At 42.1% G+C, this 23,840-nt stretch overlaps 1 pseudogene; it reads right to left on the bottom strand.

The window, feature by feature from the left end:
- Positions 1-8,871: 8,871 nt before the first annotated feature.
- The window catches only part of LOC125754538 (ATPase PAAT-like), a 31,593-nt pseudogene continuing 16,624 nt past the window's right edge, over positions 8,872-23,840 (bottom strand).

Raw genomic sequence — 23,840 nt, 5'->3', positions numbered from 1 at the left:
TGGTTGAGACTTTTCTCCAAGTCTCCAACTTATCACTCATCCACCAGTAGCTAGCCTAAGCTTGTTCAAATGGTGGCAGAAGGGTTCCCACCGGCAAGAGAGTGCAAATCCCAATGCCTCTGCTTGGATCACGTTTGCTAATGTCCCATAACCAAAGTAAGTTATATTGTCAAGTCCAGACTCAAGAAGTGGAGAAAGAGTGAAGTCCCATTACAAAAGGGTGGGTATACAGGAGTGGAAAGAATTTGAGTAAATCTTGCAAACCAATCATCACAGAGTCAGCCAACAGAGAAGACTGTAAAACCATTCCCAGCCCTTGAAATTGACACGCTGAACCCATAATCTTTTGATAATGCACCCAAATCAATAACTTTAGCATATCCCATGTTCATTTTGACCTATCTCATAATAGGGGGGATCAAGGAGCATCAGCCATCTCTTCCCCAATCAGACTTGTACTTGTCCCTCTGGGTTAGGCCGGGCTCTGCCTTTAGTTACAGGTCTATAGGTAATGAGAAGTGGCAGGAGCAGATTTTGAGGAAAACTAAGATCTACTTATAAGAGAATTGCCCCAGGCAGTTCCAGCAAGCTTGCGGGCTTTTCCAGCAACACTAGTCTCCTCAGATAAGGGAGAAGCCGCTGGGAAGAGAGTGCCAGTCAGATGTGGGCTTTAAGGTAATCAGATCCATCCAACTTTTCCCACATGTTCCCAATTCACTTTTTATGGTCTCTCCCTTTGCAAAGCAATGTCATAATTTTCACACGTGACATTGCAAGGCTGAGAATTCAACCTGCGACATAATTCTATAAGACACAGGATCAAATTGTGGATCTGATTTTTTTATACATTGGCCCGGCAGCCACAACATCTAAGAGATTCTTTTAGCCCAGGCATCCACACTCTCTGGCTCCTCCAATTGTGCTTTAATCAGATCATTTAAACTCTATAGCAGTCATAAGCCATTGTCCCCCTCCATAGTCCCAGTAGTCTTTATTTCCATACTTAAAATCTACTACAACAGCTACTTGGTCACTCAAAGTCTCATCTTCAAAAGAAAGTTTGTAGGCAACAACAGGTGATCCTTTAAATAATGCTTTTGTTATTGCATGCCATGGATTATTAATATCCATGCCACCAGCAATTATGTCACCACTGCTTTCAAATGTAACTAGGTCAAATAACAAATCCCAGCTTTCCATATGTAAAGATATATTTCCTACAACCACTGCTGATACCAAATATTTTATCAGTCAAGATTCGGTCAGGAACACACTAACACACAATGTATTTCAAGGAGGAAGGGATTTAATACAAGTAATTAGGTACTTAAAAATCCACAGAGTGGATGGAGGAGTAAAGGTCAAGGAAGAATGTTTCTACCTCTCGGAGAATTAGGAGTTTTCTGCCAACCAAGTCAAACACTACAGGAATTCCCTCTTGCCTCTGATGCAGTAAAATGCTGTAAAATCTCATCCGTCTAAATCCTGATGTCTGCCTACCACAGAGGGAGGAAAATTAATGACATCTGCATCTAGTCTGCCTTCCAAATCCTTTATAAGAATTTTTCATTGGCAAAATATAAAGTGGAACTTTACTGTCAAGAGATTCTGAACATTCTAATTCCCAAGGATACTTGGGGAGAACATACAAGAAAGGCAGGATTTTGAGACCCAGTGGGAGTAGAAATTGAAAAAGAAAGAGAAAAATAAATTTAAACAAAAAAGAGGCCCTGTATAGATGATGACAATGTGCTCTGAATTAAGGAATATAAATAAGGGAATTCTCTGCACCTGAGGTCCGGTGACAGGAAAATGAGAAAAAAAAAAATAAAGAAGCTCATTCACTACATATAGATAGAGCTCTCTGGGAATTTAATATATATATATATATATTCATATCAAAGTTAAAAAATTATATCTTATACTTCTTCCTTATTCAAAAGAAATTATTCAAAAGAATAAGGACATTTTGTGGACATTAAAATCCTTTTTACCATTCTATATGAGAAAAGAACAGTTGATCTTGCATTCTCAAAAGCTACATCCTGAGAATTTTGAATATTCCACATTTGTGGATTTGTTTACTCTTCCCTTTATTTTGGTCATTTTTTGCTTCATGTATTTTGAGGCTATGCTATAAATTATATACAACTTAGAATTTTTCTGCATCCCTGGTGCATTGACATTTTATCATTATCAACTACCCCTCTTCTGCTACAGTAGTACTCTGGACTTTGTCTTCTTTGTCCAACAGAATAGATACTCCAGCTTACTTTAAATTATGATAACATCACATCTCTTTCCATCATTTTATTTTCAAAATGTCTGTATCTTTATACTTAAGGTCTGTTTCCTCTGGGCATCATTCAACTGGTTGTGATCTTTAATCCAGCCTGTCATCTCTGTCTTTTAATATTGCCATTTAGTACATTTATATTTAATGTATCTACCAATATATTTGTACTTAAACTATTATTATTCTACTATTTGTTTTATAATGCCTCACCTTTTATATTTTCCTTTAACTCTCTTTTCTCGCCCTTTCTTGAACAAAATCTCAGTAGTTTTGTTTTTTTTTTTTAAGATTTCTGTTCCCCACTATTGGCCTGTTAATTATACATTCTTTTACTATTTCTCTTTAGCAGTCACCCTGATGATTAAAACATCAAACCCTGACCTTATAAAGTCTAACATAAATTAGAACTTTTATGTCCCAAAATAAAACATGGAGTAAAAAACAAAATGTTTTTAAAATTTAAAATAAATTCCAGAGCACCTGGGTGGCTCAGTCAGTTCAACAGTTGGCTCTTTATTTCAGCTCAAGTCATGATTGTTATGTCCTAGGATCAAGCCCCATGTCAGGCTCCACACTTTGTGGGGAGTCTGCTTGAGATTCTCTCTCCCTCTCTCTCTGCCCCTCCCCCTGCTCGAGCTCACACTCTCTCTAAAATATATGTCTTTTAAAAAAAATTTTTTTATTCCATTTATATTCCTCTCTTTTTGAGCTTTGTTGTCAAGTATTGTATTCACATATGTTTCATACCATGAGACACTATTACTATTTTTTATGAAAATAGTTGTTTATATTTATCCATGTATTTATCCATTATATTGTTTTGTGTTTCTTTCTACAGTTTTTTTTTCCCCAATCTGGAATAATTTTACTTCTTCCTGAAGAACTCACTATAGTGATTTTTAGTATAGATATGCTGAGAAGTTGTTTCTGTTTTTTAAAAATGTGACTTTTTTTGCCTTCATTTTAAACATTTCCTTGAGTGTAGAATTCTATGTTGGCAGTTATTTTCTTTCAAAAGCAAATACATTATACTATTGTCTTCTGGCTTTGATTGTTTCTCTTGAGAAATGAGTTAAAGCCTGATTTTCTTCCTTTTTAAGATTCTTTCCAAGGTTTTTCTAGCTGCTTTTAAGTTTGTTTCTGTTTGTGTTTTGTATTTGTTTTTCTTAAGTCTTACTATGATATGCCTACCAGTGGGTTTCTTTTAGCCAGTTTGGGATTTGCAGGATTTGTAGTGATTCTTGAATCTGGGGCTTGATGTCTTTTGCATTAAGAGTACAAAATTCCAAAATTCTATTAAAAATAAGATACGGGGATGTCTAGGTTGCTCAGTGGTTGAGCATCTGCCTTCAGATCAAGGCATGATTCCAGAGTCCCAGGATCAAGTCCCACATCGGACTCCCCACAGGGAGCCTGTTTATCCCTCTGCCTGTGTCTCTGCCTCTCTCTCTGGGTCTCTCATGAATAAATAAATAAATAAAATCTTTTTTAAAAAGATAAGATATAAAACATCAACTTAGTGGACTCCTCTTATATTAAAAGTTATATTTATTTCAAACTCTGGAAACTATGATATACTAGTACATAAAAAGTAAGATATAAATTGCATCTGAATTAGAACTACAATTGTTGTATAATAAGTATTATATGGAAAGTTTGGGAAGAAAATAAATCAAAATTATGAACAATTATGTTAAAGCAAAAATTCAAAAGGAAATTTTTAAAAAGCATTTTCTTTAATGTCAATTCCATTTTTACAAAGTAGAGTACTTTTATAGGGAAAAAACAATAAAATTTTGTAAATGTTGGCTTTTCATTTTAATGATTTAGTAAAAATCTAGTAAAGTCCTAATGATCTTTTTTTCAAATTATCTTTGGAATACAAAAAAACTACTCTTTGGAATACAAAAAGCTAATAGCAAATGGATATCAGAATTACCTGTTGGTGTCAAAGACTCCCAAGCTCCACTCCTCCCTTTTGATTACTGACTAACAATGTAAACTAGTCACTAATCTTAGTGAACTTTTTGTCTTAGGGGTCCTTTTATAATCTACTGAAAATTATGGAGCTTCTCCCCAGAAAAATGCATATATGCCTACCTACAATCAAATTTATAAATGATTTCCATGAATTTATGAATCCCCTGAAAGCCAAGGATACAGATCCATAGTCATGAGGCAAAGTCCCCTGCCGATGAAGACCTAAATCATCCAAGCAGTCCTAGGATCAAGCCCGGAGTAGGGCTCCCTAGGCAGAGGGGAGCCTGAATTCCCTTTGCCCTTCCCCCTGCTCATGCTCTCTCTCTCTCTCTCTCTCAAATAAATAAATAAAATCTTAAAAAAATAATAAAACAAAATAAATCCTCCAAGCATGAGAGTCCCCATCTGTCTAGATCCCTGAGGAATCTCAGGAATCTAGTATAAGAACAGCCCCTATGATCCAACTCCTCACTTCACACATGAAAAACTCCAAACTCAGACATGCACAAGACTTGTGCATGGTCCCAGAGCTACTCAGTAGAAACACTGGAACAAAACCCTTGTTCCCTCCTGACTCACATCCCAGTGACCTCTCCATAACTCCTTGATTTCTCAGACTAGGCAACACCTGATCCCAGAGGTACCAAGTGGTTGCCCTATCAGAGACTTCAAGGTAACAAGGCACATCCTGAAGCATAAGCTTTCTTTAGAAAATTGATCTAGATTTGGAATAAAAGACACTCGGGTATATTATAGAGTGCAAATTTTGCAAAAAATTATAAGAAAAATACAACATTTTTTTAAATGTATTGAGCCTTCCGAGAGTCACCAATGATTTTAGAGCCAAATCCCCTATAAGTACTTTTCCATCCCCTCTGCCCTGCCCTCCTCCACACCGTGCTGCTATCATGCCCCTGCCTTCAGTAAGTAGCCCAGACTACCATCTGTGTGACTTCAGCTAAGTTGCTTAATCTTCCTGAGCCTTAATTTCCTCTTCTGTAAAATGGAGAGGATGGTAGTACTCACATCCTGGGATTGTTGCTTAAAATATTGCCTGCAACACTGCCAACTACTCTCTATATATTGTCATTGTTTTTACCGTTAGTACAATCGGTTTGTGCAATCACTGTGCTAGGTATAATCAGCCTGTGAAACAATAGATGTGAGTGTGCTGGGTGAACATTAAAGCATCTTCCACGTATAAGGCATCATTATTAACATAGTTGGCTCGGTAGCTATGGACAGTCATAGGTCATAAAATTAACATGGACAGAATATTTACCCTTTATGAAACCCTGACAGTTGTTCTGTTTGGGGAATTGAGAGAGCTCCCAATAGAATCCCAGGAGAAGAAAGCTGCCTCAGAAGAAAGATGACCCTTAGATAAACAACCATAAACAGATTTCAGTATCATCATTAGACCAACAAATCACCCTTCAAAAACGCCAGCTGACAGCTCCGTGATCCAGTACTGATGGGAAAGAAACCCTGCTGGGGTGAAATAATTGAGGGAAATATGGCCAGATTAGATGTCATCTGATGAGTTTACATTCTATAATAATTTAAACAGTCATTGGATCTCCATCCCTGCCTTATCCAGCTCTGCAATACTTAATATTTGTGGCTGCTCCTGGTGGCTCTCCCTCAGCCCTAACTTCTGGCCCAGGGTTTAAATAAATTGCATTTCCTGGGTGTAATTTGAAATAAATTAGCCACGGGATGGCTGCCTTCCCACCAGGTTCCCACCAGGTACCTGAACATAGTGCTTCATTCTCTGTCTCTCTCTTTTTTTAAGATTTATTAATTTGTTGAAAGAGAGGGGATGAGGAGAGGGGCAGAAAGAGAGGGAGAGAGAGAATCTCAAGCAGATTCTGCACTGAGCATGGAGACCTAGGTGGGACTCGATCCCATGACCCCAAGATCAGGATTCTGAGATCACAACCTGAGCAGAAACCGAGAGTCCCAAGCTTAACCAATTGTGCCACCCAGGCACCCCCACACCTTTAAAGAATAAAGTGCTTTATTCTAGGCACTTAGAAGCACTTTTTAACAGCAACTAAGATGCGCCAAGAGAGAAGAACTAATCGTTGGTCTGCTGGCCCCATCAGCCAGGAGGAATCGATTAAATTACCAGATTGTGCCATGTGCCTTGTTTGCAGCATGAAAAGCTGGGAAACAATTCTAGGGTTTGAGCCAGAGCAGAAGAGGCAGCCCCAAAAAGGGCCAGAGCACAAGGCTGCCCCAGGGTTTGTCGTGGTCCATGTGGGCCATCCACCTCCCTGAGTTCACGCGGCAGCCGCTCCCCTCTGTCTGGTTGCCTGGATCCCTTCACCAAGTCCCACTTTCATATTTTCATATTTATGAGTTCGCATAGTTGCACTCCACCATTCATTTCTGCCTTTTCCCCATCTGTTTATATGAGGCAGCCACATGAGAGGAAAAAATAAGACACCCTAGAAATTAATTCCATGAAGTAAGAATTTACTGTCTCTGCCATGTAGGGGAGCATAAAAGAAGGGGAGATGTCGTTCTGTAATTCATTCTTGAAAGTGTGACAGCTTCTGGGTGTCTCAGGTTGGGGGTGGGGGTGGTGAGTTTTATTTTCCAGGACCCAAAGTTTGTCTTCCTTCTTGATCTGTGCAGCAAGGGCCTGCTTCTGAAAGACCAACCAAGTTCATCAAGCACTCAGTGTGAATATTTAGCTGGGTGATTCACTCAGTGTTTTCACTGTCACTGAGGATGAGTCAATGTCAAAGTTTGAAGGGAGCTGAGAGTTTATTAAATCCAACCACATTATTTCACAGATGGGGAAAACAAAGGCCAAAAGGATCACTATTTGCCTAAAGTCATATATAAGCTATGTGGCAGAGCCAAGACCAGAAGCCTCAAACTCTTCAATCCCCAGGCCAGAGAACTTTCCCAAAATGTGCCTCTTGAGTTCCATGCATCTTTCTCTTGTCTTGAGTCCCCCATGGAGCTCAGACTCAGAAAAGCCCCGTCAGTGACAAAGAGAGCACAGCTTCTATGGCGTAGTTCCGACAACCGTTCTAGATGACAGGCATATTCCCTATGATCCAGAAAAAAAACAAACAACAAAAAAAAACACTCCAAAGAATATGTTCTAAAGAATACAGACATGCATAAAGTTGTATGTAAAGATAGCTTTGCAATTAAAAATATGGAATTCATATTATTTTAAAAATTTCAAAATTATATATAGGATACCAAGCTTCCCATTACAGAGATTCGAACAGCAAGTACCAATTGTAGTTAATCAGATCATAAAGAGGGTTTACCTGTTTGTGTCTTTTTTCTTCTTTCTGTAGAGTAAGTGCATTTATTTTTTAGATGCAAATACACCATCCCTCAAGGCACATAAAATAGTTGTCATTTCTGAAAATTGTGTCTACCAGAGAAATACACAATTTCCTTGACTCATATGCCTTCCTCCTTCACCGCAAGAGCCTCAGCACTTTACACTTTAAACATATCAGAAAAACACCCAGGAGAGAAGAACCACCAACGGCTCAAAAAAGAAGAGTTCCTTATACTTTCTGGGTTTATTGAGATGCAACAAGATGACTTCTTTTGTTTTATGTCAAACACTAAATCTAAAGTAATAATCCTCAGAAATATGCCAGTTCTGATTTTTTCCTTCTTATCCATAGTATAGCTCCAGTGTGACAGGACATAAAATGAATGGCCCCCGGTGTAAACTAACGTTGCAGAAACATCACATCTATTTTTTTATCTGAAATAAACAATATAAAATGTAACTTCTGTGATCTGAAATTCAAGGTTGCAACTCTTAAGCACTTGGTTTTCCAAAGATAATCAATTAGAAAAAGAAAAATATATCAAATACTAGAAGCATTTTTTTTGTACTCCTAAAACATAAGGTCTTTGTAGAAAATAAAGCAGTATTTAAATCAAACACACACACAATACAGATGAATGAATTGAATTAAAAATCCTTAAAAAGTTTTCCCCTTGTCAGGCTCTGCCTGGAGCAGGGAGTCTCCTTGAGGAGTCTCTCTCTCTCCCTCTCCCACTACCCCTCCCTCCATTCACTCCACTCTCCCTCTCTCCCTCAAATAAATAAATGTTTCTAAAAAAAGAAATCTCTAAAAAGTTTAAATGTTAAGCAAAAATAAAAGTGAATAAAAGTAAAAAATATTACAAACAAAATAATTCATGACACTATCATGTTAATCTTAGTGCACTGTATTAGATCTACAGTAACAAGAACAGTTAAAATGAACACCAAAGGCACCTGGGTGGCTCAGTCGATTAAGCATCTGCCTTCAGCTCAGGTCATGATTCCAGGGTCCTGGCATCAAGGACTGCGTCAGGCTCTCTGCTCAGCTGGGAGTCTGCTTCTCCCTCTGCCCTTCCCCCTTGCTTATGATCTCTCTCTCTCTCTCTCCCAAATAAATAAATAAACTCTTTTAAAAATAAATAATAAAATAAAATAAAATGAACACCTAAGATGATGGTCTTCAAATGACATTAAATGCTATCTTTGATCTTTTGGGGTTTTGGCTTCACAATAAGTATATAATAAATATCTGTAATACCTTGTCCATGTTGAGCACTTATCTTTCTCCATTTGAAAGCCCTTCTCCAGAGTCACACTTAGAGCCAAACCAGTGGCTGGGGAGTAGAGACTCAGCAGTGGGTCCATTAACAAAGCAGACTTCGTATCTACATGTTCCTGGAGTTTGTATATCCACTGATCAACATAGTCCAGAAGTTTCTTTTCCCATTGGTCCCATATTTTCAGTAAGAATCTTTTCCAAGTAGGAGCACCCAGATTGTTCCGCCATCGCAACACCAACAATGTCTTCCCTGGCCTTTAGTGATGCTTTCCCACCACTTGGCATTACGACCCTCGCAGAGATGTTTAACTAGACTACATACACTCTGCAGAAACGCAGCAACTCCAAGGTAAGTATATTTGACTTGTCACTTGCTTTCTTTGGTGGGAAAGAAGAAACTGCATTTTTAAGGTCCCTCCCAAGAAGAGAATGATTTTGTGGCACAATCTTACACCGTGATGTTTATTTCCTCCAGGGGAGCTGCAGATTTCTCTCAACACAGCGTTGGGTCTTCAGTCACAGTTCCAGATGTCAATCCAGTTCCAGAAGGAAAAGGTGTGGAGGGTGCCATGTCCAAAGCTCCAGAAAAAGAGGACAATTGTGTGTCAATCATATGCTTGTATGTCCTGTATTTCCAAAGTGACTGAAACTGCTCTCCTGTGGGAATATGATTCTGCTGCTAAGATTGAACCATATTCATTGATTGGTGAGCACCAGGTGACAACTTTGACCCCACAGACTCCATTATAGTTCAGACCCTCTGGAAGTTCAGACCCTCTGGAAGTTCGGACCCTCGGTGCTAGGGCAGAAGAGGTCTTTGAAGAACCTGCTAGAACCTTCCTTGTGGACACCATAACTTTCCTGAGGAACACGTGCTACTTCCTGCAGTTGCATAGGAGAGCAACTTTATTTTACAAGCATGACTAGAGTACTCCAATTGTAAATATTTTTTGTAGAAAATCATTTTGTACTCACTGCATTAGGGTCACATCTCAGGTAAAGGAAGCAGGGATTTTCATCTTGGCTGATCAGGCTTCTCTTCAAAATCACCAGATGTCGGTCCCCAGGCCAGTGGCACCAGCAGCTGCTCCCAGCCCAAGTCCCTGGCGCCCAGTGCAGCCCAGGTGAGAGGGAGGCTCTGGGCCAGGGCTCCACCTGCTGCATCCCAGGAAGAGGCCAGCAGCGGGCAGTAGGTCTGTCCCGCGTCCTCACCCTGGGCTCTAATATGCTGCCGGCCCAGGCCAACTCTGAAACTTCTCTTTGTGTTTTTCTATGAGTTTCTTCCCAAGTTGTATATACAAATATGTTTGTATTTTAATGTTTTAATTGGAGAAAATATTACTTAAAGTAAACCAAATGTTTTAGTAAACATTTCATTTTGCTCTTGAGCAACTCCTCTTCAGAGTGCTCTTCTGAAACCAGACTTCTAGTCCATGAAGTGATTGGGCCTCCAACCACCGTCACCACCAAACTACTGACCCATTCTGATACCCTGCCCCTGGAGGCTGCATCCTGAGTCCTATGCCTCCTCCAACGTACATGCTCTCAGGTCTACTGAGCTCCTGCCATGAGATGCATTATCACTCAAAAAGCCAGCATTTTTGTCAAGAGTTCCAGCATCCCAATATTCCAGCATCTGATGTCAGACAGAACCATAGTGCTAATTTGCCCTGACAGGTGCACTGACAATGACTTGAACCATTCCTATGTCTGGTGTCCCAGATACATACTCAAGTTTGGCCTTCTTTTGTCCTTGCTGGAATCCCAGTTCAAGGCCCCTTTCCAAGTTCCGGCATCTTCTGATGGCTCTTCAGATCCAGTGGTTGATAACCCAGCATACTTTGAGTCTGTATCCACTGGAGCCATGACATATGGAATCAAATAAGGCTGAGGTTCTTCACGGAGAGCTCCCTGGAAGAGGTCCCTCATCATCTGACACTCAAAGCATGGCAGAAAGCTAGCAATAATTTAAGGGTTTGTGTTTAAAGAAATACTTGGCAAGGATGGCTGAGCTTTAAATTAATAAATTCTATTTCACTGTAGACACAAACCATGGGTGTCATCTATTAGGACTTGGCACTTTATGGCTCCTGGAGATGGCACCATATCAGAATAGACCTTAGTCATTTGACAGGAATAAGATGAACACAACACATCACCCAGCAGTGATGCTTCCTCCAGCCCCTTATCATCTCAGTAATTTCAGGAATTTATAAAAGAGATTTAAACATAATTTTGGATTCTCATACATCTAAAGTTGTTTCTGAGGAATCTTTAAAGTAAAGGAAGCGAGCTCAAGAAGAAAAATCAAACCGGAGCTCCTAGGCAAGTTAGCTTCCCTTAAGCCCCATTCATCCATAAAAAATATTTTTAAATAAAGTTTTCCCTCCAGAGTATGAGAGAGAACTCTTAGCCAGGGTTCATGTGATGGAGGCATGGAGCAGGGGCAGTGGAAAATGAACATCCCTGACTTGCCTTGTGTGAAAGGAAACGATAGCTCTAGTTTTGCCCATTAAAATCAGGTTAGCGTATAAATTTTTGGCAGGAAATTAAATGATGCAAACAGATGGAGATAGCGGTATCTTAATGCCCAAAGCAGTTTGTCTTTAAATATAATAATATAATAAAATGGGGGAGGGAGTTTGCTTCTGAGCATCTGTTTTTATCTCAAGAGAAACTATCAGAGACAAGAGAGTACAATGGCTTTTGGAACCGTGTGAACATGAATCAGACAGAGCCAGTATGAGGAGACGGTTCTGGAACTCTGGGTCTAATGGTCAGACCAAGAGGAGGGATGGTAACTCAGGGCGCAGCTTTGAGAGCTGCAGCAGTACACGGCAGGACCTAGCTGCAAGCCTTTCAGGATCATCCACATCCTCAGTACTAGAATACCTCAGCCCAAGACAGGCCCATCATTCAAGGTCATCGAGCAGGGCTGGGTGATTCCGTCACCGAATCTGATTTCCTTAGCACATTCTACAGCTTCAAGAAGGCAGACAATACAGGGGGAGAAAGACACTTGGGGCCAAGACCAAGAATTGAATTTCCTGTAAAAATAGCAAAGTACAGGAACCTCTAATCCCTCTAGTTCTCCCCTGTAAGCTGTACCCAAACCACATCCCAAAGATGTGGGGGAAGCAACTTGGGGATGGATTCGGTGGTCAGTGAGTTGGAGATGATGCAAATACCTGATTGCAGATTAATAGATAGAATATTACGTCAGTTATGATTTTTACTATTGTTTTTTCTATCTTACATATAAATGCATTGATAAAAATTCTATAAAGATATACCAGTCTCATAAAGGTGGCTACCTCTAAAATGCGTAAGTTCTAGGAGAGGTAGCTGAGGAGATATGCAAAGGCTTCCAGGACTAGGTGAGATTAATTTTGAAGACTCTGTAGGAATTACCAAAGCGAACAAGGGAAAGACAATATTCCAGCAAAGAGCTTAGCATTTTAGGGTAATGATCAGTAATTTGGTAGAGTCGGAATATAGGCCACTCAGGAAGACCTGATAAGAGATGAGATTGGAAAAGGAGCCAGGCATCTGATCTCAATGGGCCTTGTATTTAATTCCAAATAATTTCAATTTCTGCCTATGGGCAATAGAGAGCCTGTGTTTGATTACAAGCAATAGAAGGATCATCCAAGAGTGATTCAAATAATAAGCACGTCTATTTTGTTATGTATTCACACTGGTCCCACGCGGATAGGGTGGAAAGCAAGAGGGGATGGGATGCAAAGCAGCTACCCAGCTGGACAGGAAGCATGAAGCCAGTGGTCTCTGAGATGGTGCCTAATGAACCCCCAGGGCAGCAGTGAGTTGAGGAAAGAAGCCAGGTGGAGAGGAACTCCCATTTAGGGGTGCTGATATGCTTGGCCAACCTGATTGGGAAAAAGAGCCAGAATTCATCCCTGTATTGCCAAAAATGCTTTGCAAGAGTAGACAAAACTAACCTAGGGTGGAAAAAAAAGTCAGACCAGTATTGCAGGAGCAGAGACTGGTGGAGAAGGAGCATAAGGGGGATCCCTATGTGGCTCAGCAGTTTAGCACCTGCCTTCGGCCCAGGGCATGATCCTGGAGTCCTGGGATCGAGTCCCACATCGGGGTCCCTGCATGGAGCCTGCTTGTCCCTCTGCCTGTGTCTCTGCCTCTGCCTGTGTCTCTGCCTCTGTGTGTGTGTGTGTGTGTGTGTGTGTGTCATAAATAAATAAATAAAATCTTAAAAAAAAAAAGAATGAGGGAAACTTCTGGACTGATGGTAATGTTCTAAACCTTGATAGGGGTCGGTGTTATATGTGTGTATCAATTTGCCAAAATGGATGGAAAAGTACACCCAGAGATTTGTGCTTTTGTATAAAGAATTCACCCTCCACTGAAAAATTTAAAAATAATAATAATAATAGAAAACACCCTAATCAGACACTGCATTCTAGTTCATGAATGCAAAGCAAAGGATTTAGGAGTAAAGTAAGCTGATGAAATGCACGACTCTGAAATGTTTCAGAATAGCAAGTAGATTTGTGGACAGATGAAGCCATGGAGAGGTAGGCTCAAATGTGTAAACAAATACAGCACAAGTTAACCACATAATCTTGGTGGTGTTCATTGTAAAATTCTTTTGAGCAATGTTTAGAAATTTGTTATATAAAATATAGGAGGAGGTGGGAAAAATCTTACAAAAATCTCTTCTCAGAGCCTTAAAACCTACACACTGGGTTTCACACAGTCACACCCCTGGCACAAGACAAACCTGACTATTCTGTGATTCTATCGTGCCACAATCCCAGAAACCCAAGTTCCCAGGAAAATCCCTTTGCTGGATGGATGTGTAGACGCCATCTCCCAAGTTCTGACCACAACATTTCAAACAGAGCAGTTTTCATTCTCTAATCAATAGTGGCCATGCAGTAGTCCTTCACCAACTGCAAGAACTAAATTCTCGAAAGCCCCATCGTATGTGAACTGAAGAATTGAAGATCTTATTAGAAACATTTGTGCTGGAAGACAGAGGTTCCAAAAGAACTTTAAAAAAAAAAAGCTTTCCTAAATATTTTCATATTCAATGAGACACAAAAAAACAGCAAAATAAATACATAACTTAAATTTTGAAGTATTTCGAAATAATCATTAGAACCATAAAATTAAATATTTATTTGCCATCCCCTTCTCACCAGACCATGGTTTCTCCAACTCAGCACTATTAGCATTTGGGGCCAGATCCTTTTTATTTGGGAAAGGGCTGTCCTATGCACTGCACAATGTTTAGTGGCATCCCTGGCCTCCACCCACTAGATGCCAGTAGTTGGGGTTTTTTAATATCTATTTATTCACTGGGGCGCCTGGATGGCTCAACTGGTTAAGCACCTGCCTTTGGCTCTGGTCATGATCCCAGAGTCCTGGGATGGTGCCCGGACTCAAGCTCCCGGCTCAGCAGGGAGCCTGCTTCTCCCTCTCCCCCTACCCCTCCCTCTCATTTCTTATTTATTTGAGAGAGAGAGAGAGAGAGAGAGAGCACTTGAGCTGGAGGAGGGGCTGGGGCAAGGGAGAAGCAGACTCCCTACTGAGTGGGGGACCTGAGATCATGACCTGAGCTGGAATCAAGAGTTGGACACAGCGACTGAGCCACCCAGGCACTCCTAGATGCCAGTAGTTTTCGTCGTAGTTGTGACAACCATAAGTGTCTCCAGACATTCCCAAGTGTCCCCAGGGGAGAAACATCCCCTGGTTGAGAATCCCTGAACCAGATCCTTTCCCTGGTATTCTTTTCTCAGCATTTCAATGAGATGCTTGTAGATACATTTTGCTTTGTTCTGAATAATTCACATACCAAGAGGCACCTGTTCTGTATCAAGTCCGTCATCCAACTGTCCAATGCCTTTCTGGTTTTATGGTTCCAAGTTGTTCTGTCTGCTTCAGAAGGAACATAGGAACGTTGGAGCTTGAGACAGAAAAAGCTCTCACTAATCTTTATCTAAATAATCTGTTCAGCTCACTGCCTAGATGCCTTTAACTCCCCACCTCCCTCTTCCTCCCTTACACACACACACAGACACACACACACACTCACACATGCGTGTAGAAAGACTCCCCTGCACAGAATACTTCATGCCAAAGTCCCTTTCCTAAGCTTCTCTCTCTCCTGCTCTGCATCCGGCATGATGTCTCTTTTCTATTCCCTAAAACACATCTCCTAACTTTTTCTAATTATTCCCAACTTGAGTGACTCACAATTCTGGGCTTTTCATAATTTTAGTAAGACATGCAAAAGCAAACCTAGACTTCTTGGAACTTTGGGGAAAGAAACCAACGCTAACAGGAGAGGTGATCCAATATTCTGCATTCGATCCAAGGCTTATAGGTGCCAAAGTTGACGTGACTATCCATGCTGCACATGTGGGCGCCGGGACCTTTCTGGGTGGGTGTTCTCTTTTGCCATCATGAGCAGCAGTACAGGGTCACTCCTGGTATTGGCAGGGGAATCCGTAGGACTCCTGTTCTGACCTAGGAGGGAATACAGCTTTTTCAGTGGAGCCTGCATCTCTAGCAATGATGAGATAGTACAGGAAATTTCTTTCAAATGGCAACAGTGGGGCCCCTCTGGATGTTGACCTAGCCGGAAATGCCCTTTGGGTCTTCTCAGGGCTTAAGTGCCATGACAGCTCCCAAACCCCCTGTGTAGTATCTTCTGTCCAGACTCTAAGTGCAAGGGTGTCACTGACTGTGTTTGCTGGCAGGGGGATTGGATCTCCTCCTGATGCTGCCACCCTCCTCTCCAAGACTCAATGCCCTGCTGGGTCAGAGACTGACAAGACTTCAGATCCATTGCATTTTCAGAAACACTGGATAGAAATACTCAAGTTATCCCAGCTCTTGGAGACAAGACAGAGTGACCTCCCACATCCTTGGAGAAGCACCTCTCTCATCCATAGTAGCTGTAACATGGCGCTGCGTCATCCTGACGCCGGCACCCTCCTCTTCCCCGAAAGACTACAAGCTCTGTGAGAGCTGGACTGTAGGTCTCTCACCACTGAGCTACTAGCACTGATCACAGCACCTAGAACACAACAGATGCTTGCTATGTACTTCATGAGTGGAAACGAGGAGAAGGATAGCTTCAAGAATATCGAAAAGTTTACACTCCCTGAGTTGGTGCCAGAAGAACCAGGCAAAGGGAGGTAAGAATAAGTTTGTACATTTGATAAAAGAATTCTTGATCCAAGAAGTAGGTTCAAGCTAACTAGTTTCTCATCCTAGACAAACCTGACAAGGTTTCTCTGACTCTGACATTTGATTTCTGGTCCCGCGTTTGTTTAGCCAGAGATTAATGAAAGTCACCATGACTGCCTTCACACGACACCTTCACAACCTCCCAGACTTCCAAGGCAGCAGTAGAGCATCCCATGGTTTTCTAGCCATGTGCCCTCTTTATCCGCCATGTCACTAAAACCCTCTTTATCCACCCTCTTTATCCACCATGTCACTAAAACCCAATTATAAAACTTGAAGATACTGTGGGTTCAGACAGTCTGGAGCTGAGGAAGGATTTTCTTTCTTGGGCCTTCATTCCTGTCACAGTCAGCCAATAATCCCTTTGACTGTCAGCCAATCCACTGACCCTAAGTCCGAAGATGGAAGGTTGACGCCAAGGGGCGTGGCCTATGATTGAGTCTGCCTAGGCTGTAACTTCAGCATGGCCTGACTCAAAACTTCTTTTGCAAACTATATTCCCTTTAAATATGGAAAACAGAAATGGGAGTAAAATTGGCAAAGCAACTCTGGAAAATAATTGGGCAGCATCCGCTAGAATTTTAAATCATCTTATCCTGTAATTCAATATTCTACTTCTTGCTTGGAAAACACATGTGTGAATAAAATAATAATAAAAGTAATAGAGCATGCACAAGGATGTCAACTGCAGTGTTTTTTATAATACTGAAAAACTGGAAATGAACAAAATGCCCACCAACAGGGGAAGGGCGAAATAAACCCATAGACCCATACTAACTAACATTGGTTGCATGCAGCAAATGAAGTTCAGGTAACCTCTTTGTACTAACAGGAGTAGGTCTCTAAGACATATTAAATTTTAAAAATGCAAATAACACGCTAGGAATCCCTTGCTGAAAGCACACACTCAAACACACTCATAACCTAGATATTTCCTATGAACACAACAGTAGGTATGTAAGTCGACTGGGAAATGTGGGGTAAGGTACATATCAATCCACTGGCCGTGCTTCCCTTGGGGTTGAGAGCAGAGGGAAAGAGAAGAGCAAAGGACCTCTTTTACGAAGAGAAAATATTCATGCACTCCTTGAAAAATTAACAATTAAACACAAAAATGGGTGGGGAGGAGCTATGTCTCTCCACCTCTACAGGGGAAGCTATTAAATGGAACTACCAGGAAATAGCAGCTCTTAGAATGGATGCAATGATCGAGGGTAGGATCGTCCCTTAATTGGGCAGGATGGCATGGTTGAATGAATGCGCTGAGAATTCTCCCACTGCAAAAATGTAAATCCTTCGGGTTGAGAATCCTTCAACTGGGAAGGGATGTTGTGTGTTAGGTAGAGAGTTGAACTAGATCCCCATTCGTGTTTAATACCTAGAATGCCGTGTAATCATCCAATCTGTAATGACAACAGGCACAGTCTACTACCAGGCATGAGTGTGCGCCCAGCACAGCCCTAGGTGCTTTACATGCAGCCTCTCAGTTAGGTGTAGTTATTCCTACTCTACGAGTGAGGAAACCAAGTTCATAGTAAGCAGTGAGCTGAGGTATGGAGGCAGGTGTGCTTCACTTCAAAGCCCACTCTCTCAACCACTATGCCATAGAGGGCGTGGGAATTCGGGGACTCTACATGCTGGAAGAGGGTTAGGGTGTTCATAGTGGGCCCTTCTAACAATTCTGAAGTTCTAACAGCCCCTATGGCTTATTGGGGACCATGGAATAGTTTCTCCACGTCCAATAAAATGAAGCTGCCCCTACAGAACATTTTTCTGGATACGGCATTCCTTAAATTCTGTCCCAGGAGCTGTGTGATAATGAAGTTTCATTGTCATTTGAAAGAGGTTGGTGGAAAAGGGAAACGAGTCCCAGGTGGGGCCGATCTGAATGGTGCAGCAGAGGAAATGCTGTCCCCATGAACACAAGCAGCTGGGTGTCTGGACGCATCATAAAATTTTATTGTGAAATGCGCAGATGATGGGCCCAGCTGCAAAGCATCAGGAGTGTTTATCATGATCTCCCAGTGCATTCTGGGTGCGCTTCCCTTTGACACTATTTTTTGTGGGTTTAACCTAATTGAGATGAAGACATCAAAATTACTTCAAGGTGCAGTCCTGCTGGGAGGCACGCCATGGGCTTCCCTCTCTGAAGCTCATCATACCATTTGTCATGATGGCTAGACAAGCAGTGAGAGGGGTAAGTATTAAGCATTAACATGAGAAGATGACATGACCTGAAGGTTAGTAGATCTTTGTTGGTTCCATCCCTATCTGACAGACGTCATGTTACCAAGCCCACAGGGAGGCCAAGGGTTCTATTGGCCATACTTCAACATTGACCAAGATCACCAAACCATGCCATACAACGATGCCTGCGTTGTTTGTGTTCCAGAGAATGAGATAATGTACAGCCCCAAAATAGTTTTACTCTGTCCACCCACCCCATACACTTTACAAGCAGTTCTATCCTCGGTAATAATCCCTTTTCTTAGGTAAGGCTGTGCCTCTTCCCTTAAAGACTATGACATTCTCAATCAGGGTTTCCCCTATGAGCCACAGAATCCGGAAAGTGTTGGGGTGACTATTTTCTCGCTCCCAAAGATAGTACATAATCGGTTCTATTTCAATTGCAGAGGAAAGAAGTTGAATCATTATGTACAATGGATGCCTTTGACATACAGCTTAACTCTCTTACTGGATCCCCGTTGAGAAGGGTTTAGGAAGGTCTCAAGTGTCACACGCCGTAAGATTAAGTCATAGAAGCTCATAAGGAAAGAGCTTCTTACCAGTTGGCCAGTTAAACATCCCTTTTTTATTTTATTCTTTTGTATATCTTTTTATTGGAGTTTGATTTGCCAACATATAGTATAACACCCAGTGCTCATCCCGTCCAGTGCCCCCCTCAGTGCCCAACACCCTGTGACATCCCCTTTTTATACGTGAATTCTCAATGGTACCCTGAAAAGTAGTCGATTAGCCTCTACCTGAACAGCTCAGCCAGCAGAGGCAGCAAACACCATGAGGAAGGAGGCCTACTGCTAGAAGCTCTTCTCTGGATGAGGTAGGAATCGGCCAGACTGAAGGGCCCCTTGAAAGCTAGATCAACACTTGGGGACCGCATCCTGTAGGTAGTGGTAAGCCATCAGTCCCCAGCTCTCTGCAGGGCCGGAGCAACCCCAAGCCTGTTCTCTGATTCTGCCAAAGTAATATAATGGTATATTACTGCAGGGACTAGCACCCACAGAACTGCTGACAAGTTTTGAAAACTGATGTAGGGCCAGCAGGTAGATGCTATCAACAGGTAACACCATTCGTCTCACTCACGGAGATTTACATGGCAGGGCAGACAGCGCCCCGAGGAATGCTATCTCTGCCTGTAACCTGCCTCCTTGGATAACTTGCAAATACCCTGTCCTGATGTCTTATCTTGTTTTCTCACATCAGGCCTGGGCTGAGGTTTCAGGTGTCAAGCTGCAGCCAGAAGGGAGATTTATGGTCCTGTTATCAGCTCCAGACAGCAAGAGGCTGTGGTCACATGGTGGGGGAACAATAGCCGCGCGGGGAAGGCCGGGAGGACGGCTGCTGGTCACCACCTGGAGTCACCTGTGCCCACATAGTCCCCAAGGGCAGGTGGACTGGGCTGAGGGTTGGAAATAGAAATGCCTCGTGGGTCCTGGGAAAACAGCTCCATCCACGCGAGTGCTCTGAGTGCAATCACTTACTAGCTCGGATGGTTATTGCCTATGGCTAAATCCACTGTCACATATTTCAGAGGTGCTAAATCATTCCAGCAATGTATAAGATGGAAAGCCTATCACAGCTGCTTAGGACTGAAGAGGTCATGATAAATGGGGAGTGAGTGAGAAGACCCCTGGGGGCTCACTCGTGCCCACGTTCAAGCCACAGAAGAGGCATCCTGTTGGCTTGTCCCATGTGACAGCTGGTACTCCCCCACCCTCCAAGGGCAAAAAAGAGATATTGCAAAACAACTTCTACTTCTCAGGCATGGGCAAGATGAGGAGGCAGTGACGAATCTCATTATTACGGCAGCCGTGCATTTTCATTTACCATCGTGGGACTCCACCTCATTTCTAACAAAACCTCTTCAACTACACAAATACGTAACAACATATAGTATATGATCTACATTATCTACACATAGCTATAGATCATATTATAGATTGTAGATACAGATTGTAGATTATAAATATATATGTATTGCAGATACAAATTTTATCTATAAGGTCTATAGCTCTATATGTAATCTTTTCAAACATTTTTTTAGGATTTTATTTATTCATGAGAGACACAGAGAGAGAGGCAGAGACTCAGGCAGAGGGAGAAGCAGAATCCTCAAGAGGGGGTTGATGCGGGACTCGATCCCAGGACCCCAGGATCATGCCCTGAGTCGATGGCAGATGCTCAACCATTGAGCCACCCAGGAGTCCCTCTCTATGTAATTGATATAGCATTTGATAGATGTCACAAAATATAGTACGATGAGCTAACGGCTTCCCCATCCCTAACTGCACCCTCATGTTGCTGGACCCTGAACACACAACCCCTGCCACCACCACCCTGACGCTATGAGTAGGACACACTAGGAGAGCACCTCTCTCATTCCCTTCCCTTACCCACAGCTCTCTCGGAGCCTTCAAGTGTGGGCAAAAAGGCGAGAGCAGACTTTAGTTGACTTCAGGGAAATCCCGACACTAAGCAACAGAGAGAACCATCCAAATCTCCCTGCCTTCCGCTCAAGCTGCCAGTAGAGAATTTAGATTTGCCAAGGAGATTCTTTTCTAGGCATTAGGCTAAAGTCACCACTTATTCCCCTTGGTCTGCTACAAAGATATCATCGTCCGCTGAGTCAGGGCCTGGGCTGAACCTGAGCAGGTGACCCCAAAGGAAATGGCTCTAGTGTGCCCACGAGCAGCTGTCTCCTCCAGAGCCCTGCTCAAACACAGTCTCTCCAGAGACTCTTCCCCAGTTTACCCTGAGTAATTGAGCAGAGGCTGGACCACACACAACAAATATTTACTGCGTGCCTGTTACATGGAGAGGATGATGTCAAGGAGCCATTTCAGTTCTGTTCAATTCAGCCTACGTTTATTTGGAAGCTTTTGTTAGAGAAAAGTGGAGTATCATGGGTTCAAGAAAAACGTCTGAGCCTACTTGATCCACATCCTGAGTCACCAGCTCCTTTGATATTTTTTTTTTCCTTTGATATTTTTAAGTGAAATGAGTTAACATATCCAAAATAGTTAAAACCATGCCCAACACAAAATAAGCACTCAATGTATATTAATCCTTAATACAAGACACAGTGGCTAAGCCCTGGAGATGTAACGACCAGGGCATTGTTCTCGACCCCTCTAAGAAAATACAATCTATGGAAGAGAAGACACTGAGGCAGAGCATTTCAATACAGCGGAGTTTCCCAACCCATCGGCCATGACACACTGATATACCCAAAGCGCTTCACAACTCTACTGCCAAATTGTGAACAATGTTGAAAGGGAACATTTGCTACAGTGACTATAATATAGTTATGTTCCTCAGTTAAATCATTGAGCCGAGTGGAGAGATAATATTGTGTAGACCAGGGAACAATGCCACACTTAGACCAAAGAAAAATCACATCTTACTAGTAAACATAAGAAATGTATTTGGTAAGTGGATAAGAAAGTGCTGTTGGGCCACAGGTAATTCTATTTGAACAGCAAGAGTACTTGAGGATACTTTGATCTGCTAATAACATAGTGCCCAACCTTTAGTCAGGCATTATGGGTAAGATACAAGGACATTTATTATATTGCAGAACAAAAATTGTCAAGGAAAGTGGTTCAAAGGTTGGTCCAGCAGCTCAATTACATCACACAATCCCACACTCATCCATCTTTCCAGTCTTCAAACCTAAGCCCATCAACTTAGTCTTTAAGCATCTATCCTCTGGGATGCAAAGTGGCGACCACCGTTCCAGCCATCACAGGTAGACATGTTCAGCAAAGAATTTCCAACGAGTCTCTTTTCTTAGGGTCACATTGCCTCAGGTGCCATTGCCAACACTGAATCCCATGGCCATAGCCTCGCTACGAAAGAGTCTGGGAAAGTAAGTGTCTGACTTCTTTGGCCTCTAAAATGGAAGATGAACTTCACCAAGAAAGTGTGCAACCAAGAATGCCTGCCTAGTGAATAAGTGAATCGCCCAGAAACCGTGGCTGTTTATTCAAACAGTGTAAGTTCTTATTGTGCTTGTGCTATAATAGTACTTGTGTAGTAACTATTATTAACTCGTTGAGTGTGGCTTTAAAACATTTAATCCCTTCAAGTGCACAGCCAAATATTCTAGTATTTCAAAATGCACCACAACCATGGAAAGGCTGAGAGCACTAGGTCAGTGCATGGCAGTAAATGCCAGTCACGCAAATGAAATGCTATAGAGGAAACTGGAAAAGCAGCCAGGAGATCATATATATATTCATAGACTCATTCATTTTTTTAATTAGTTTTTAACCATTTGCTATGTATCTGGCTCCATTTTATAGCAGTGAGGAAGACGAGGTTCCCGCCTCTATGTCATTTAAGTATTTTGGGTGTGATCTAATGGCCTTGAGCCCCCAAGACCCAAAGATTCTATGTATCCCAAGCTCATGGGGGTTCTTATGGATCCTATGCCCTCTATCCCTTCTCCCAGGACCTGTGTCCTTATACTCTGCAACGTGGCAGTTGTGTCTATGTCAGCAAATATCCTTGCACTTATAAAAGTGTGTCTTGTTTCCATCAGGGCTGCCAAACTTCAGAAAATAAGAAAAACAGGACTTAGGTTCATTTTGTGCCCCATCAGAGCACAGGCTCTTTATCTTCGCAGTGACAAGCTGGCGGAGGAGAAAAGTGCAGACTGATGCACTCATCTCAGCTTTGGTCGTTAGCAGCCACATAGCCTTGGGTGAGTCACCTTCCGAGCCTGGTTCCTCATCTGAAAATGGGCAAGATAATAACCCATATTGCCACATCATGCTCTAACAGTGCTAATCGCGGTAAGAAGCCCAGACAAAAACAGTGCACGGTGGCTGGCCTGGTGCAGACCCTCGGCGTAGGGAAGGCTAGTGACAGTCCTCACTGCTCTCCGGCCTTCTAACCTCATTTGCTACTTGTCAAATGAAACCGACCCTCTGCAGCAGGTGGCCAGGCCAGTCAATTAGTGCCTACAGATGGCACGGTGATCTGCTAATTGCTCCAAGGCTTCCAAATTCTAAATTGGTGTGGTGGCTCAGCTGCCAGGAACATCAAGTATTCCCCTCTCCTGCCCCTGCCCTCAGCCCTGCTCCTGAGCATTCCAGTGAAAACTCTGATTCTCTGGAGACGGGTCAGCAGTTTGTGCTGTTATAAATAAGTCATTTGGACCCTGACCTGACACTTATGAGGAAACAGAAGGTACTTAGTGCCATCTTTGATTTCTTTTTGCCCATCCCCATAAAAAAAAAAATAATCTATGGGAATTTTGACATTTCTTTCATGGTTGAGCTCTTCGGCTGTCACCCAGACTATCCCCAGACTGAGCACGAGGTGAACAGAGGACCTGAGAAGAGACAAGGAATCACAAGAGAATGTCCCACTCAATTATTTATTCAAGTGGCCAAGCATGGTACATACTCACTGCCATGATTTAGCCAATTAAAAAAAAATAGGGGCAGATTTCTACCTAGATAAATATATGCTGTATTTTTTTTCCA

This window comes from Canis lupus, chromosome 38, assembly GCF_003254725.2.
Source record: "Canis lupus dingo isolate Sandy chromosome 38, ASM325472v2, whole genome shotgun sequence".
Lineage (NCBI taxonomy): Eukaryota > Metazoa > Chordata > Mammalia > Carnivora > Canidae > Canis > Canis lupus.
Note: the sequence above shows the minus strand (reverse complement) of the source record. Positions and strands in the feature narration are given on the sequence as shown.